We start from the raw sequence: 18,552 nt of genomic DNA on the forward strand, positions 1-18,552 counted from the left end.
GTTGCTTATTTCCTGGTTAAGTATTAAAACTAAGTGGAAGTCAGTTGGATCCAATGATTCCTTGTTAGTCCTAAGCCCAGATCAACCCTCTGAGCCTCACCTACCTCATTTGGCATACTCCTAAGGGTTTGTCATGTTGATGTGACTTAATATGAGAGTGAGTGGAGACGATGGTTAAGAATGAAACCTGAAATTGCCTGTAAGAATTCTTGGTATCTGATGGCCTGTACATTTTTAGGAAATTACAGTGGAAGTTTGAACTGTGGTTTAGGATTTTGGCTCATGGCTTCCTACTATCCAAAGGTTTGACTGCTTCCATAAACCCACCATGATAAATGAGGAATGGTCTTTTAAGGGTTCATGTTTGATGTTAAAGATATTTAGTTAAAGAGGATTCTTTATTCAGGATAATTCTCTTAGGTCTCTCCCATCCTTGCTTAGACTGTACCTGCAATTGTACTGATTGTAAGGAAGTGTAGATTATATTGAAGTAAATTCTAGGAGGATGGGGGATGTATAAGACACAAGTAGTCTAGCCAAATAAGAACAAGAGCCTCTGAAAGATGCTCTTATATGCAAATTATAAATTTGTATCCATTCCTGGATATTTCAGTAGGACTAAAAACAAGTAGTGTGTTGTCTTGAAGAATCCCTTATGTGTGAGTTGCTGGGTTACTCATTAACTATCCTTGGCATTTGGGATCCCTGCTCCTATTGCTGCTGATTAAGAAATCCATTTCATGCTTGCTTCAACAGCACATATACTAAAATTGAAATGATACAGAGATTAGCATGGCCTCTGCACAAGGATGACATGCAAGTTGATAAAATGCTCCATATTTTTAAAACAACTCATTTCACCACCATTGATATTGAGAGTGTGTTCTTGTAACTGGAATTTCACCTCTTATTTTATCTTTAAGCAGAAGAAATAATCGAGAGATTGATGGGCTTTAAAAGAGCAAGTATATGAAAATATTCTTAACTTTAACCCATGGACATTTTTCTTACCCAAAACGGCCCAGTTAACAACCAACAATAACCAAAATGGAATAGGACCTTAATTTCACCGGAACTTAATGACAACTACTAACATATAGGAACGGATATGAGAATTTTTTGGATAGTCTGACATTAATTCTAGGTTTTCTATTTTTTTAATTTTTTTAATTTTTTTTAAGATTATTTATTTGACAGAGAGAGATCACAAGTAGGCAGAAAGGCAGGCAGAGAAAGAGGAAGGGAAGCAGTCTCCCTGCTGAGCAGAGAGGCCGATGTGGGACTCGATCCCAGGACCCTGAGATCATGACCTGAGCCGAAGGCAGTGGCTTAACCCACTGAGCCACCCAGGCGCCCCGGTTTTCTATATTTTTAATTTTATGTTTTGTTTTTATTTCGATCTTTGCTACCAAGGACTCCATGAAATTGTGCCATTCTGGCCCATCCAAGCCACTAGTAGATCCAAGAGAAATGACAACAGTCCTCTCAACTTGAAAGTCATCTTTTCTCTAAAATGGCTCAAACAGAGCTCTTGCTTTTTGGCTTTAGCAAGCCAAGCATGGTACCAGGAAGGGACATGGAATGATCTCAGCAAACAGAAGAAAGCAGTGGTTTAAGTAAAGAAGGCACTTCAAGTAGTAGAATAGCTCAACTGGTCCTTCTCCCTCATTCCTAGATAAAAAACAAAAGCTTGTGAAACCCCAGACTCCTAATCCCATCTTGAAGAACCCCACCCTCCTGACCTCATCAAAACCCAGTTACCTTCCAAAGGCCCCATCTCCAGATATCATCACACTGGGGGGTTAGAGCTTCAACATGAATTTCAGGGGACACATTCAGCCATGGCAGGATTGTTGTCCCTGATCTGGATGACCACAGGTCTAGGTAAAAATAATAGAGAATGAAATATTGAGGGACATCCTATTGGGTAAGGAGCTGAAAAGTGAGCTATACTAAGTCTGGAAACATCAGATGGTTGAAGTCCTAACTGTTACAACTCTGTCATATTCTAAGAGTCGTTCACCTAGTGCCAGTGGTTCCCCAACACAGGGGTTAGTAAATTATGACCTGTGGCCAAATATGGCATACTGCCTACCTTTGTAAATATAGTTTTATTGAAACAGAGTCACACTCATGTGTTTGCTTATTGCCTATGGCTGCCTTTGTGCTATAGCAGCAGAGTTGAGTAGAGCAGCTAATACCATATGGCCCACAAAGCCAAGAATATTATCTAGCCTTTTACAGGAAGATTTGCCCACCACATCTTTAAAGCATCCATAAACTTGATTTATGGATTGTGACCACTGAAATGACAAACAGAATGATGTACCTGTGGGTGTTTATTGTGGGGTGGGGCTAAAACGTTTACCAACTTTTCAACATATATGTGATCTGATAATAATACATAAACTTTCTGTAAACCTTGAGGGGGAACCCTTAGTAAAGGATTCACTTACTTGAAGGAACAGGCTGATGTGTCCATAAAATGACAACTAGTGTGCAAATTGACCCAGGGTTCAGAGTTCTTTAGATTAGTGCCATAAAAGTAACTGTTACAAAATCATCTAGTTAGAATGTCATTTGAAACACCAATAGAATTTGGACTTCATAAAGATATTTTACACTTTTGTAAAATTTTGTAAATATTGACATTTTGGGATTATTAACTAAAGCTGCAAGAAAACTCATTAGCAACTTGAATTCTGTGAGCATATTCAATTGCTTTTGGAGCACTACACCAGTATTTGAGTATTCACTGAAAAAGAAATTATGATGCCATAAAAATACTACTTTTCTTTATAGCTACAATTATTTTAAATAATTCTTAACAAAGACTGTTGCCAATCCTCATTCTTTTTCTTTTGTTTTTTTAATAAGATAAAGCTTTATTCACTAGACTTTCTGCTTGAATTTAGATGGCTTCCTTTCCTATTAGCCCAAGATTCATAAGGCTATTTTCTTCTTTAACAAGTAGATTAAACTTTTGAAATGAGAGCTGCCAATACTTCCACTTCTTAGAAAACGTGTCTGATAGCCTGGTTATTCCAAAATAACATCAGTTGGCTCTATCCTATAAAGACATGTCACATGATAACCTTAAAGTTCAAGAAAGAAAGGTAACACAAGGTCAAGGTTACATTTTTTAATTATATAAGCCTTATTAAATTTATTTTAGGCTGGCATGAAGAAAGGCATTAATGGGTCAGAAAGATTATACCTCTGCCTGCTAAGCATTTAAAGATCATTTACATAAAACTCACATTAAAATTTATCATTTCTGTGGATTGTAGACCAATCTTTCATTTTTATACAACAATCTCTTAACACCTTGGATTTGCATATCTTACAAAAATGTTTTTAAAAGTGGTTTCACATCTATTAATTCACAGCCACCCTGTGAGTATGGCAATTATGCTCTCTTTTTACAGATTAAAAATCTGAGGTTGAGAGAAGTTAGGTTTGTGATAGAGAAACCTAACTTGATTGAATCAAAATCTCTAATTTCATGCTCTTTTTCTAAACTACACTCTTACAAAAATGCCTCTGTTTTTATACACAAAAGAACAAAACAAGGCTTACATATTGAATAAATATGTGCAGTTATCATCATTAGGAAACAGAAAATATACTTATTGATCACTAGTTCAACCTATACACCAGAAAAAGCCTTACTGAATGAGAAGACCTTGAATTTCAAGTTTCTTAGCTAACATTAAATTGCTCCAGTTTTTAAACTAACATAACTGATATATGATATTTTGGTCATTATTGTTGAATGTATATTTTGTCATAGGGACATTTTAAGTCCTATACTTCTCCTTTACCTTTAGGGAGCATCTCACTCCACTCTTCTATCTCCCTTTGTCCAACTATTACCAGTAATGGAGAAAGGAAGGTGAAGGTCGCCAGAAAATGGTATTGCTCCAGAATCACAGGGATGAATATTTTAAATTAGGCCAAGGCGGCAAACAGAGGTTTTCTTTTGAATAGTTAAGTTACAATGACTCTGTTTTTCTTTGGTCACATTCTGCTTTCCATTTAAAATTAATAGGTATATGTGGGAACTAGCACCTCTGTATATTAAGGGAAAAAGTCAATTATGTAATTAAAAACCTCTGAGTATTTTAGAACCTTGATACTGTTTTTTAGTAACGCTAACAGTTCTGGCTCAGTCTGAATATAAACCAGCAATTGTAACTCAGCTCTGTTCCATTTTCTCTTAGCATTTTAGTCTTTACAATCACTATTTGTTCCTACTAAGCCAAAAACCAAAAATAATCCAGCTATTTGGTTTTCTGAGTAATTCAAAGATGTGTCAACTCATTAGGCTATTTGTAAATACAATTGCAATTAAAACAATGTGTACTGAGGGGGTAATGTCATTAGTGTATATTTTTTTAGGACACCTGTAAGGTTGTAAATCCGCAGCACAATAGGACTCAGCATAATAAAAATGTTAGAATTTACAAAATGTCATCAAATGCTTGTGGCCCACTTCTATGAAAAACATGAATAATTCACAATACTATATATATGGAATTAGATTTTGCTGCCCTGATTCCATTTAAATAAATGTGTTTATAAGTCACCAATTTCATTTTCCTCTACTTATACATGGTGACCTTTCACTTATAAGCTGAAAAGCAATCAACTCTGGGTACAGCATGAGATAAAGGGAAATAAATTTAAATATAGTAAACATTTACATTGGCATGTGCATTAATGATTCTAAGCGCATTGTTGTTTAGAGAAAAAATATGTACCAAATCCATTCACGCCACAGATATTTTTTGAGAAGTTACCATGTGCTTATTATGCATGTTACATGGTTCCAGTGAAAATTAGAAAGTAAAATATGCAGACACGTGGACAAGACAATAACATTATTTGCATTACAATAACATTATATGCACGTTATTTTAATTTCACTTTTTAAACTCAGAATGATAACTGGTAATATGCATGATTCTTCCAAATTTCTACCTATTCTTTACATACTCCACATAGTTGTCAGCAGGTAATTTGTTGGGATGATTGGATGGGACATATTCTTAAATGTGGAGCTAATCATGAAAACAATGTTAGGGGCGCCTGGGTGGCTCAGTGGGTTAGGCCTCTGCCTTCGGCTCAGGTCATGATCCCAGGATCCTGGGATCAAGCCCCTCATCGGGCTCTACACTAGGCGGGGAGCCTTCTTCCCCCCCATCCCGCCTGCCTCTCTGCCTACTTGTGATCTCTGTCTGTCAAATAAATAAATGAAATCTTTAAAAAAAAAAAAAAAAGAAAAGAAAAACAACAAAAAAAAAAGCTAAAAGGACATAGCTTACAGCTGATTGTATCTAATGTGTTTCTGCCCTCATGCTTTTTTACTTTCGTTAAAGTCCATCTCAAGCCTCCCTGCCCAGTTACATTGCTATCTAGATGCATTTGGGGCTATCAAGCGCACTCTGCATAGTGCTTTGTAGCTTTGCCTGTACATCTGTAAAGGTCCCATTTCACCACGTCTTGTGTGTTTGCATGACTATTGTCTACCCTCATGACAGCATTGGGATACACCTTTATTCCATTGATTCCTACAGTGCTTGTGCAGTATTTTGTTCATTTTGGATGTTCCATAAATAGTTGGAAAATGAACCAATCACACCACTCCTTTTTACAAAAGCCTATGGTAACTCTCCACTGACGACTGCATTTGATTTATCTAAGCCAATAGCACCTAACAGCCTGGCCCCAGACAAGTTTTCAAGTGTCTTCACAGTCCCTCAGTCCATAATGAACAACTCTTTTCTTGCTCTTTTCTGCTCTGCCTTGCTCAAGAGATTCTAATCTGCCTTAAACATCTGCTTTCTTATTCTTTTGTCTGCATTCATTGTCCTCTCTTTTCTATAACCTGTCCCAAACATTTCTTCCTCTACTTATTTGCCTAGCACCTTACACTTATTTCTATCTTGTAAGATCGAATGGAATTTAGAGTTACATCTGATCTGTTATAAGCGCCATTCTATAGAGAGAGTTTACTTTTCTCTCCAAAAGTGGGTTATGTACAGAAAAAGACCCCTGACCTAAAGTAAGTCTCAGGTGCTAACATTTACATGTCTCTGTTCAGTCAAGCAAAGCAAAGAGCACAACTCTCAGATTCAGGTGGCTATTTATTTACTTACTTATTTTAAAGATTTTATGTACTTATTTGACAGAGAGAGAGATCACAAGTAGGCAGAGAGGCAGACAGAGAGAGAGGAGGGGAAGCAGGCTCCCTGCTGAGCAGAGAGCCCAATGTGGGGCTCGATCCCAGGACCCTGAGATCATGACCTAAATGGAAGGTGGAGGCTTAACACACTGAGCCACCCAGGTGCCCCTCAGGTGGTTATTTAGATCCCATCCCCTTTTCTCACTAGTTGTGGATTGAATAAGTTACATAATATTCAAGAGTTAGTTCCTCATTTTGCTAATCATCTCTACACCACAGGGTTATGGTGAAACTTGCATGCCTTAAATATATAAAATTTTTGTCATTTTTTGATAATGCCAGTTAAAGTACTGAAATCCCAACTTGTAAGCCAAGTACACAACAACTTGTAGGTCTTACAACACCAAAGCTGATACCTTTGGAGTTGCTATGGATCTCATCTCTCCTTTTCAGTATATAAACATGTCTAAAGTCAGTTTCTGAGTCAGACCTCTTGGAAAGAGATGGCGACTCTGCCCTCAAAGCCTCAGGCAATTTATTCAACTTCTCTGCACCTTAAATATTTTGTGGAGTTGTTGAGAGGGTTAAAGCTGCTAATATGTATAAAACATTTGGAAGAGTCTCAGATATACAAAAAACTTGGAATATGCATTAGCTCTTATAATTGTTATTATGTACCTTAAAATAGGACCACCTTACTTACTGTATTAATAATTTCTATATGCAATTTAATAGACCAGTAACTCAAAATAACTTAGTGAGAAATTTAAAAGGGTGATATTCCTGAAAGTGGGAAAGATAGTAGGGAGATCACAGATCAAAGGGCCGTGACCTTACACTGAGTTCAATGCCACTGAGATACATACAGTATGCATCATCTCTCATATGCTTATTTTTCACAAAGCCAGTTTTATATATTGCCTTTGTTTTTACCTATTGTGGTTAAATCTTTAAGTGTCAGGGAATCTATTTTAGGCCACACACTTTCTTGTGACCAAAGATAGAAAATTTTGATTTTTCCTCTCAGTTTCCATATGTCAATACCAGAGAAGAATTCACATGCACACTGCTTGGATTTATCACTCTTTGTTGGAAAATGGGATAATCTGATTGTCCAAATCTGACCATGGTGCTGAATTCTCTTATTTGCAGTTCTTCCAGAACCATGAAATACGCAGGATGGGTATTTCTTTTTTTCCTAAATAGAATTCCTTCTTACTTTTGTTAAAAGTACCCATCTTGAGTGAGCCAGGATGGGTACTTTTAACAAAAGAAAAAAGGGATTCTATTTAGGAAAAAAAAAATGCCTATTACATCTACTTTCTAGAACAGAGAACTACTAATGAACTAATGAAGAAAATAATGCCAACTTCATGATGAAGATAGGAAGAACCTGTTTGTTCTCACCACTTTTCATATAAAGCACATAATTTCTTCAAGGTAAGGCAAAATGGTTATTGCTCAAGAGATAAATAGGATTAAAGTACAGCAATTTCTGAGAGCATACGGTGAAGGAAAAGGCAGTGAGCAACTGAAGTGTTCGTGGTATTAGGGCAAGGCAATGATATACTTAGGAAAACTCATGAAGACTTCAGAATTTGATCACTTGCCATCATGTACACATCATTCTGGTGAAGTGTAGTGTAAATATGATGTTCCATGGGGATGCCTGGGTAGATCAGTAGGTTAAGCATCCGACTCTTAATTTCGGCTCACATCATGATCTCAGGGCCAGGAGATATGAGCCCCGTCACAGGTTCCACGCTGGGCATGGAGCCTACTTAAGATTCTTTCCCTCCTTCTCCCTTCTGCCCCACACCCCCCATTCATGTGCTCTCTTTGTCTCAAAAAAAAAAAAAAAAAAACCACAAAAAGTGCAGCTCCATATTGTTTGAATGTATCTGATAAATTTTCTCACAATCACATTTTCACTCTAGAAGAAAATCCACATGGATATGTCCCAAACTGAAGAACATTGAGTCTAAAGAATATCCTAGCTAGGCTTTAAATATGCCACTTGAAGAAGGATGCAAGATAACAGACCTTGCATCAATATAAAGGAACTAATCCTCAAAGAAATGTTTTAGCAGAACAGTGGACATTTTTATTTATTTTTTAATGATCGTAGATAATGTGCCATTACATTTCTTAAGACAGGCGCTCAATAAATGTTTGTTGATAAGGGGAATTTATTTCGTTTGGCTCTCAATACAAGCAGAGCAATTGAAAAATAGAATCTGATAACAATAATAGAAAGGGGGTACATGTGTAGAGATTTTGCTACATCACAACTGCTGTGGAAAGCAATTTATTTTGCTGGAAGCATATCACAGAAAACCAAAGGAATATGATGTAACCTAGGTTGCAATTCCCTGTGAACGTTTATTTGGTACTGTAATTATCTATGATTAGGAAAATAATGGTAAAAATCTCCATATTCTTATCAAAGATTCATGTTGACAGCTCTCACAGTGGAAATGGTCATAATGACGTTAAAATTGTAACCGTTACTATGGACATTGTGGCTGTGTTTTATTTTAGAAAACATAGTCAGGACTATAAGAGGCATTATCCTAACTCTATCAACCTGTTCCCGGGGATCCAATAACAAGAAATTAGTGTAGGTGCCAAAGATTGTTGGTAGTTGACTAGTGGTTTTGGCTGTGGATTCTGGGCAGTTGTAGCCATCTGTTCTCCAAAATTGTTTTTTAGAAAGATATATAAAACAATTAGCAAGTTGGAATTCTATAGACTAAGCCAAGAAAATGCAATTCAGTTGAATCTGGTGCAAAATAAGGTTTATTTTAGATAAGAGAGGGGATAGAATGGCATTTGTTAGAAACTGTTGGAGGTCAAAACAAACAACAATGGTTCAGTGGTAGAAAAATGTGACAGAGAGAGGTGGTCTTTGACATGAAAAACCATGTAGGTGGTGAAAGGTTTTGATACAAAATAGAACCAGGAAGGAAGGGCAGTAAAAAATACGAGGTTAAAGATAGAAACAGGGCAGTTTGTGCAGAATGCATAGTGTGTTCCTCAGAACACCTTGCCATGAAGTCTTTATAAGCAGGTTCAGTAATGTCACTCATGAGTCATACTTAATGCTAAATAGGGAGACAGAACCATAGAAAACAAGCTACTAAAATCTGCCAATCTGCAAGCAAAATATGATGATTAATCCAATGTAATCTGTGGGACAAAGCTTACATGGAGGCTAATAGTAATTGTATGTCATACACAACGTTGAATAATGCTCTGCAAGGTGAATGCTAAAAAAAACCTTGAGGATATAACAAACACCTTAAAACAGTGTAAAAGAGAAAAGGCTTGAGAGAGAGAATAGCTACCCAATAAATATACAGATGATATATACAAGGTACTGTTAAGCAAAAGCCAGTAAGACGAAGAACCGAATGGAGAGTAAACCCCATGCTTCAAGAATAAAAGAACTGTACCCATATACAGTGTGACGTGGACAGTTGGCTTACCAGGTTTCTCAGCCACTTTAACATATGTAAAAATGGCACCACTGTAGCTCTTTTTGCAATCAATTAGTAAATTAGATTGAGAAGTTCTTACCATGAAAGATTTACTTTCTTAAAAGCAAAGCAAATGAAAATGTACATACATAACGTTTTTACTCTAATGCTTAAAGAGTACAAGAGCTGGTTTAACCCGACAATATCAATAAAGTGTGATGTATGGAAATAGATTTTATGTGTTTATATGGATAATAATATTAGACACAACTGAAATAATTCTTGATAAACTATACCACCATTTTCTTCCCTGTTCTGCTCAGGAAAGTCTCAAGCTACTGGTGAAAAGTTTTCTTCTTTTTTTAAAGTATTAACAGTATGCTTTTCGTTGACAGTAGCTGGTGGCCTCAACTGATTAAATCAACTCTTGCCTTTTTAAGTATCTGTGTTAAATAACTGAAAGCTTTTCAAAACCGGCATTTATAACTATCTGCTTATCTAGACCCACATATCACATGTTAGAATATGCTAAATTTAAAAAAACTGGAAAGTATAAGTCTAAATTATGATTACATTTTTTAAAATTATAATTAAATCTTAACTGTGTCAAGATAAAATCTGTTGGATGGCATATCAAGTGATGACTTCAAAACCTTTCTCATGCATAGTTTGGCCACTTAGGTCCATATTGATCCATTAGAATGATTAATCCTTAAAGTTCCTGCAATCACCTTTCTTCTGGTAAAAGTCACACTTTTAGAGATTGAACCAAATTAGATAATGATACAAATTGTTTTCAGTTCAAGTTATTTAGCTTTCTTTTTCTCTGAACATACGTCTGTGTTTTTAATTCAAGATGAGAGAAAATATAGCAAATTGTTTCAGATAAATTAAAGAGTTTAAGATCATATTTAATGAGAATCCAAGGTTTCCTCATCAATTCCATGTTTGGGATGAGTATGTATTTACATGGTTTCTCTGTTTCCTCATTTGTTAATCTTGTTCTTGCATTTTAGCCTGAGAGAATCACAGCAATTTTACAAAACAAAATTTGTTTCCTCAGTTGAGAGACTGACTGTCCCAAAAGATTTAAGAAATATTCAAAATTTTATGGCTTTGGTGGCCTAAATAAGACTTTTGGCTCTGTTCTAAATGTTTATAGTAGTCATTTTGTTGCAAAACCAAAAAAAAATGCTACTAAGAAGAAATGATAAGTTGTGTTCAATCCTATTCCTAATGTCAGACTGTTAATTATTATATCATTTATAATTATATTATTCTGTCAAACAATATTCTTTTCCTAGCAAGACCCTTCCAATACCCCTGATTTATTTTCTGATGTGTTTGAGACACTATAACCAATTGCACTGCATAAAATAACCAAAAATCTTATTTATGTTTGTAGAGATTTTGGTATTAACAGGCATCAGAGTTAAAATTGAATATAGAATAAGCTTGAATATAAAATTAAACCTGAACATATAAACCAGCAGACACATGAAATCATTTCATTGATTCTAATTTTGAAACTTCCAAGGTAACCTACTTTTGTTCATTTTCACAGCTACCACCCTAGACCAAACCAGTCCACCTTGACATCATTAGATTTTACTTAGACAAATGGTACCCGTGACATTCAGAATAAAAACTAAATATTCACTATGACTTACAAGGAAATCCTACATGTATGGGGCTCTTTCTCCTCTGATCTCATTTCTTACGACTTTTGCCTTCCCTCCAATATTTACACAAATGGCTTCTTTCTACTGACCAAGCAGGCCACCTCTTCCATTCCAAGTTCTTTGTACTGGCTCTTCTCTCTTGGAATGTTCTTCATCCCTAATCCCTGTCAGCCTCTTTTCATCTGTCATGTGTCTGCTTCCAGATCACCTCCTCAGAGGGCATTTTGGTAATGCCTCTCCTCTGATGCTACCAATTGCCAAATCATTAGCTATCACATAGCTCTCTGTATTTCTTAATAGTATTTAACAATCTCTATTTAATTAATTGACCTTTCAGGAGAGGAGGCATTTTGTCTGTCTTATCCACTGTTGCATTTCTAGTTGCTAGTACAGTGCCTGGCACAAAGACAGTGCTCAGTAAATATTTGTTGAATGAATCCTTTAGCATAGCCAATCAAACTGGAATTCACAGTGAGTTTCAGGAGGAACTGTACAAATAATATGACTTTTTAAAAAGCACAGAGAACATTTTTTAAAAAGGAGGATGAGGTGCAGGAGAGCAGCCTCTCAGTGCCTTCTTCCAGGTGCAGGAGAGCAGCCTCTCAGTGCCTCGTGAATGTATAAAGAGAATAATGTAAAACGTCAAGAAGTTGGGAGACAATGCTTCAAGGGTTGTCTATATTTCTGCACTTCTCATGGCAGCTTTTCTTTCTGGACTATCTTTCAAGTATATGTAGGAACAGCCTTGGAAGAGAGAGGAAATATCACCTTTTAGGACAAAAGGCAGATTGGTTTGCTGTCCATGATAACAGAGATGTCTCCCTCCAAATCAAAAGCTGGACAGGTTTGCTAAAGTCTCCCTCTAGGAGACCAGGGATTGCTTAACCTCAGAGCTCCTCAGGTGTGGCACAAACCCATGCGTGCAACATCTGCCGGGGCTCTTCCATTACCCCCATGGACTTGTAGGGGAAAGGGAACTGATGCCAACATAAAGTTCATGGTTCTTGCGAGACCATAATAAAATTTATTGTCCCTGACATAGGAGTCTCCTGTCTTCTGCCAACATATATAAAACGGTGCAGACTCATGTGTTAGCTTCTAAGCTGGGTAAATGTTCAGACCCTCCACAGTTTTTGACACAATGATACCATAAGCCGATGTGTTTTAAAAAAAAAAAAAAAAAAAGACCAAAAAAATTATAAATAAATACAAAATAAAAATAAAGTGACCGTATTGGTAAACCCAATGGAAATTACTATTAAAAATGCCACTGATGGGGGCGCCTGGGTGGCTCAGTTGGTTAAGCGACTGCCTTCGACTCAGGTCATGATCCCAGGATCCTGGGATCCAGCCCCATGCCAAGCTCCTTACTCAGCGGGGAGCCTGCTCCTCCCTTTCACTCTGCCTACTATTTCACCTGCTTGTGTTCTCTCTCTCTATCAAATAACTAAATAAAATTTTCAAAAAATGCCACTGATAGAATGATTTCAAATATATATATATATGTATATATATGATGTCTGATTTCTACTTTCCCCATGTACTGAATCAGGTCTCAGACTTGCAATGATGGCTCCTACCTCTCCAGTAGTTTGGGGCTGATCTGCGTTTTAATGGCTCTATTGATTTCCAAATCCACGCTGGAATCCTGCTGAGGAGGGTGAGGTTTAAAGCAGGCACTTCTCTCCCACCTTCTCCCACTTTTTAGATTACAATTTGTTTTTGAAAATCCACAAAGGATTCATGGGGCGCCTGGGTGGCTCAGTGGGTTAAGGATCTGCCTTGGGTCCAGGTCATGATCCCAGGGTCCTGGGATTGAGTCCAGCATTGGGCTCCCTGCTCAGCAGGGAGCTTGTTTCTCCTTCTGCCTGCAGTTCCCCCTGCTTGGGCTCTCTTAGGCAGGTTTTCTCTGACAAATAAATAAAATCTTTAAAAAAAAAAATAAAATCCACAAAGGATTCTTATGAGAGCCAACTGTCTGAGTATTTGGAAAACTTTGAGAACCATCCCTAGAACATTGCACAATTGTTTGTTAAATTTAAAAGAAAACATAAAATTACTTTTTAACAGAAAGAAAACCCTGAATGAAAAGAATGGAAATTCTGCCGTGACTAGGCTTTCTGGAGAAAACCTGTGAAATCTTGCATTCACTCAGTAAAAACTGTCTACAAAGTAGGTATTCATGTCCCACTTTGCTTTTGCTCTGTATAGAAATATGAACGTGACCTAATCTTAAAATGCGCCTTGCTTCCAGACAACAAAGAGTTCTTTAACAGTGATCTGGGCCAGGCACTATTCTAGATACTGGTCCTTTGTCCATGAGTAAAACAGACACACATTTCTGCACTCCAGCGGCTTATGTTCTAATGAAGTGATTGTATGTGGGGACAGTAAGGGTTGGTCGGGGTCCCAGATAATGAACAACTACATGACAAACTTGGATTGCCAAAGGTGGTAAGTGACAGGAAACACTAGGGCAAACTGTATATTGACCAATCACGGACACATCACTGAGGCTCCCCAGTGTTGAAACAGACCTCCTAATGCTTACGTGCACTACATTGTTCCAGCTGCAGAATGACATTCCAACTCACTTAGGGGTTAGCTTTCTAGGGCTGCCACAACCAAATACTTCATGACTTGGCTGCTTCAACAAGAGAAATGCGTTTTCTCCCCGTTCTGGGGGCTAGAAGTCTAAGATGAAGGTCCGTACAGGCTCAGTGTCCTCTGAGACCCCTCTCCTCGGCATGTAGGTGGCTGCCTTCCCCGTGTCCTCACGTGATCTTCTCTTCTGTCTCTTGTGGATCCAATTTCCTTGTATAAGGACATCAATCAAACTGCATTAGGGCCCACCCAAACGGCCTCCTTTTAACTCAATCACCTCTTTATTTTATTTATTTTTTTTTAAAGATTTTATTTATTTATTTCACAGAGAGAGATCACAAGTAGGCAGAGAGACAGGCAGAGAGAGAGATAGAGGAGGAAGCAGGTTCTCTGCTGAGCAGAGAGCCCAATGCGGGACTCGATCCCAGGACCCTGAGATCATGACCTGAGCCGAAGGCAGAGGCTTAATCCACTGAGCCACCCAGGCACCCTCAATCACCTCTTTAAAGGTCTATTTCCAAATGCAGCCATATTCTGAGCTGTGATGGGTTAGGGCTACAGTATAGGAATTTGGAGAAGACCCAATTCAACCTGAACACTTCTCTCAGAGTTGACAGACAGCTGGGGATTAATACCCTGGTTTTATCTTCTCACAACACTACTCTCTGAAACATACTGAATTATGATACACTAAATTCACAGCACCTGCTTTTTAGAATAATTTATTGTGAACCCCTGAAGTTGCCACTGCCCCAGGAGGAGTGTGGCTTGGCATGTCCACCTGGTGAGGGTTCCTGGCAAGTGTAAGGCAAGTGGTGATTAAGACAAGGAGGCATAGCTCCCTTCTAATCCCTTCCCACTTCAGCTTTGTCTCTCCAGACAGAGCATAGCCTGTGCATGGAGTGGCCTAGGAGGTAGGAGAAGTAGTACAAGATTTTCTCATACAGCCGCTCTCTGTCTGTGTGTGCTTATAATGCCTGCTTTGAGTCCTTCACATGTAAGGAAAATCAATGATGGGAATATAATAGGCTTTTTTGATTTTTTTTTTTTTTCTGATCCTGAAACAAACTGGTATTAAATTAGGGACCAGATAGAATGCAAAGTAAAAGAGCAAGTAGTCACAAAGTGTTTCAGCAAACAGGTATTGACCATGTTTGCCAAGCGTAAAAGGATTGCCTTCTCAGGGATGACAGGGGAAACAGCATTACCAAAGTGTGAAGGTATTAAACTAGCAGGTACAGATCGGGAACTGTAAGAGATTCAGTATAGACAAAGCTAGGTCAGAGGCACAAATCAAGCGATTAGAGGGGAAGATTGGGCATGAGATCATTGAGGATTCTTCAGAGTCTGGTATGAACTCCATTTGCATTTGGTAGTCATTTGTTATCTATTGAATTGAGAAGTGTTAAACTGAAGCATTTGATGGTCACATTTGCATTTTTGAAAATGAATTCTAGTGGCCAGATGACAGACAATTTTAGATACTTTCTTTTTTAATATCTAGAGAAGATGTTTCAAGACACCATTAAATCAAGGGACTATAATTCAAAACATTTGTTTCATTGTGTGTTTTAGAGATGTGATTCTGGCAAATGATTCAGTGCACAAAACAAGAGAATAAACATGAAACACTTTTAAAAATGAGGTGTGCTTATCACACTGGGGCACTGTGTTTTAAATTATTACATGCCCCTGATCTAGGATGCATGTAGAGAAAATTTTTTCCATAGTCATAATAGGAGATGTGTGCAAAGCCGCTTATTAAAGCATGGCCAAATTTGGATACAAAGTACCCACCAGTAGGAGAATGGGTAAGTATTTGTGATATGTTCATACACTTGTATCAGATACAGAAATGTACAGGGAAGAGTTCAAAAATATCCTGGTGTAAAAACTGCTTCATATAAACTGACAGTGTTTATGTAAATTTGTGAAAACATAAAGCAATGAAACAAGGGTACACAAATTTTCAGTTAAAGTCTGCAAACATGGTCTGATGGAAAAATGGAAAACACACCAAACTTATGGTGGTTGTGCCTCTGAGAGAGAAGGTAGGAAATAAACTTGGAGACAGGAAAAAAAATAGTGGGGTGGGGAGGCTACTCTTTCGTGTTTCCAGGTTTCTAAAAATGACAGAATATAAACATAGTTAATTATTGGAGAGGAGTACACCTGTCTTTCAATCTCTGTATGATTCTATAATTGTTTAAACTTTTCAAAAAAATTTTGAGAGAAATTTTTCTCACCTGTGATCCCTTATTCGTAAGATCTACAGACCATGGCCTCCATTCATATATTTATTATCTCGTAACCTCCCTGTGATGCAGATGGGTTAAAGTAGGGGTCTTTATCCTCATTGCATCCACCGAGGCTCAGACATAAAGCGCCGCACCCCAAATTTTTCTCACAATTATTAAGAGGTAAAGCAGAGGTTCCCTCCCAGCAACTCAGAGACTCACACCAGTGCCTCTCTAGCTCTCCTGCAGTGCCTCTGTCGGCATTTACAAAGAATTTCTGAACTTACCCAGAATTGGTAAAAGACAAAACAAAACAAAAAACCACACACACAAAGAAATCTCAGTGGGCCCCCTCTATTCTCCCTACTTCATACTTTGTTTTGTTAAGAAAACCTGAGGGACAGGTGCTCTCAAATTTAGGGCGGGCAGATGATCCAATAGATGAACAAGGTTCTGCATGACTTTGAATTTCAACTCCACCACATTCTAGCTTTGTGGGCTTTGGCTGCCACAATCTTACCTACTCTCTGCTTCAGAAAGTAGTCCTGTTTCATTCTTTTGCATGTAGCTGTCTAGTTTTCCCAGCACTACTTAGTGAAAAGACTGTTTTTTCCTCATTGTAAATTCTTGCCTCCTTTGTCATATTAACTGACCGTATAATTTATTCCTGGGGTCTCTATTCTGTTCCATTGATCTGTGTGTCTGGTTTTCATGCCAGTATCGTACTGCTCTGATGACTACATCTTTGCAGTATATCTTGAAATATGGTCTTATTATACCTCCAGCTTTGTTCCTTCTCAGGGTTGCTTTGGCTAGTCAGAGTATTGTGTGGTTTTACACAAATTTTGGTATAAAAAGTAAGAGTCAGGGAAGCCTGGGTGGCTCAGTGGGTTAAAGCCTCTGCCTTCGGCTCAGGTCATGATCTCAGGGTCCTGGGATCGAGTCCTGCACCGGGCTCTCTGCTCGGTAGGGAGCCTGTTTCCTCCTCTCTCTCTCTCTCTGCCTGCCGCCCTGCCTACTTGTGATCTCTCTCTGCCAGATAAATAAATAAAATCTTTAAAAAAAAAAGTAATAATCAATGATATTATAATATCTATATAACAGGACAGATGGTAGCTATACTTGTGAAAATAGTATACTCTATAGACTTGTCAAATCAGGAAGTTTGTACACCTAAAATTAATGTAACATTGTGTGTTAACTATACTAAAAAAATGTCATTTGAATTAACATTGTGTTCTTAGGAGTAGATAAAATTACAGAAGATGAGTGGACAGTGTGACAAATATTTAAGGAAGGTTATCATCTGTATTTCAGGGCATGTAAAAATAAGGACTTGGTTATTCATTTTGTAGGTTTTCCAAGGAAAGACCCAAACCTTTAGTTTGTGTTTTCTTAACCAATTAACTGCATGGCCAGGGATCTGATTTTGGTTTTGGTTTTATCCTGTTTATATAGCCTAGGTATCAAGATCCCATTTTTTTCCCCTTTCTCATTAAAAATATGAATAAACTATATGGTATTTTTAAAAAGTGGATTTAGCAAGACACACTTTAGTACAAACACATTTTACTACAAAACAAAGAAACAAAGAAACAAAGAAAAAACTTGTTGAAGTGAATGTGAATTTCATTCTAAATACTTTTATTTTTAATAAAAAATGAAACTATGTGTAAAAAGGTGGTAAAGATAGTCACCCTCCCTCCTCAAAAAAAAAGATATCTCATTAAATATACTTTCCAGGTGCTGTTTTAAAATAGTATAGCATATTCTGTTGTATATATCGTAGAATGCATCCTACGGACACGTAAAAACACATGAGATGCCCATTTACCTCCATGCATAAATGTACCTGAAAAAGCTCACTATAGCCATGGAAAGCAAAACAGGTCTTGAAACTTTTTCATTGTCTTTTGTTTGTTTGTTTTCTTAAGACTTTATTTATTTAATAGAGAGATAGAAAGCACCAGTAGGCAGAGTGGCAGGCAGAGGGAGAGGGAGAAGCAGGTTCCCCACTGAGCAGGGAGCCCCATGCTGGTGCTTGATCCCAGGACCCTGGAATCACGACCTGAGCTGAAGGCAGCCACTTAACTGACTGAGCCTCCCAGGTGCCCCAGTGTTTTAGAGAGCATTCTGTAAAAGGAAATAAATATGAAAGCTGGTACCAGAGCTCGTCCAAAATTCCCTCATTAGAATTAGCATTAGAAATCCAAATTCGGGGGGAAAAAAATCAATGATATACTTTCAAAATTGGAATTAATAGTTTTTTTTAAAAAGCTGTGCACATTGTTTTAGTACTGTTATAGAAACGGTGTCACTTTATCTGACTCTGATCTTCAAAAGCAGGTGACCTTGTTTGGGTT

The 18,552-nt window shown here is 37.6% G+C and overlaps 1 non-coding gene across 1 annotated transcript; it reads left to right on the forward strand.

Moving 5' to 3' along the window:
- The first annotated feature begins 740 nt into the window (after positions 1-740).
- On the forward strand, positions 741-844 carry LOC125096580 (U6 spliceosomal RNA). The gene has a single exon (XR_007126261.1). It is a non-coding gene; the product is annotated as a U6 spliceosomal RNA (small nuclear RNA).
- Positions 845-18,552: the final 17,708 nt, after the last annotated feature.

The sequence above is a fragment of the Lutra lutra genome, chromosome 3, assembly GCF_902655055.1.
Source record: "Lutra lutra chromosome 3, mLutLut1.2, whole genome shotgun sequence".
Classification (NCBI taxonomy): domain Eukaryota; kingdom Metazoa; phylum Chordata; class Mammalia; order Carnivora; family Mustelidae; genus Lutra; species Lutra lutra.